The sequence below is a fragment of the Parus major genome, chromosome 2 (genome assembly GCF_001522545.3).
Source record: "Parus major isolate Abel chromosome 2, Parus_major1.1, whole genome shotgun sequence".
NCBI lineage: Eukaryota > Metazoa > Chordata > Aves > Passeriformes > Paridae > Parus > Parus major.
The window spans coordinates 119,553,466-119,555,086 of NC_031769.1; positions in this window are offsets into that span (position 1 = coordinate 119,553,466).

Genomic DNA, 1,621 nt, shown 5'->3' on the forward strand with positions numbered 1-1,621 from the left:
CGGTGATTGGAATGTTTCCTTTAACGACTGAACTAGCACAAGCTGCTTGTTCCACGACTCTTTGGTGTCAACACAGATCAAATATTTATGACTCAAGTCCTGTATCCACTTTGTCAGCTACATGGTTTACAGTCTAATCTCTGAAGGCTGGCAGTAGGTACTGTGAAATTGGACTTCAGGAGCTGACAGTTTTGTCTTCTAGGCTCACTGATGGAGTACCTGGTCAAAGAGGTTATGAAGAATATTAATTTTGGTGTTCTATAGGGCTGCATTCAGGTCATTGAAAAAATGATCTGGTATGGATGCAGTTTCAGTGAGTTAAAAATTAAGTGTACTTTCAGTACAGCTGTAGTTATTACTGCATATACACAGCACACATAAAATAAAAAAATCGGTATCTGTGTCAAGAACAATGTTGTTAACTAACTCTGTTTAGAAACTAATTGAAAGTAGAAGAAAATATTTACATTAACCCTTACTCCAAATTCCATGCTCTTTTGAAAAAGTTGTTAGACGATTTCCCCAGGGCCAAATTATCTCCCATGTTCTTACAGCAGTCACTAAAAACAAGTACAACCAATTTAATTCTATTGCATAGTGCCAGTCTATTGCACTTTTGTTTTCTAAGATGTCTCAATCATTGCTGCTGTGTCAGACTAAGAAGCAACTTTTAAAGTTTGATATATTGGTACTTGACACTTGTTAGCCTGACAGAAAAGGAAAAATAAGAAGCTGACCAGCAATACCAAGGTCTTCTATAAAGCATTCTGCCAATTTACAATGCTTACTTAAAAAGCAAGTTTCAAGGTTTGCAGGGTTTTACTTTATTACTGAATGTGCGATCATCCTGATTTCTCTAAATTTACTGCCTTTTCTCTCAGTTCTTCAGCTGTGTGGTGGGGGGTGGCTTGTGGCTGTTGCACTCTCTGATCATGTTTCTAAAATTTATTCCCTTTTCATCTTCTTTTCAAAAGTCACTGCCACACAGGGAAAGGGACTATTAGATCTACAGCTACCCTTGTGGGTCTAATGAGACTGGTATGGGGGAGGATCTTTGAGGGTGTATAGTGCTTGTATTGCAGAGTGGGAGACTAAGCCTAAATTCAGTTCAAGCCTCCAAAAGAAATCAGTTTGTTAGTTTTTCTGATACACATGAGCTCTTTTGGAAACAATCCCAAAATTCCTGTCACCTCTAGTCACACCTTAGCAAAAACAAATCATGTAAAGAGGTCAATCTCACTTCTCCAAGAAGGTTTTCTGTTGACTGGATGACTTCCCAGTTGCATGGGTGATTCCTATGAAGTAGGAAGAGATTTGTGACAGGATGGAATGGGAACTGGGGTATCCCTTATTCATATTGCCCTAAACTGCTGCAAATACCATGTGATAGTGAGAGTTTCCTTTAACACTACAGTCAGAAACTATGAGAATTGTGTCTCTTCAGGGCTGTGACTGATAGACTGTGATAATTCATGTAAAGCCAGCCTAGTTTAAGTAGCTCAGGTAAAAGTTCTAATTTAATATTTTAGACTAGTAGCTTAATGTAGGAACATTTTCCTTCATTCTCTAGGAAAATGCCATGAAAGTTTACTGTTAAACCCAGATGAGCTGATGTGGGTGC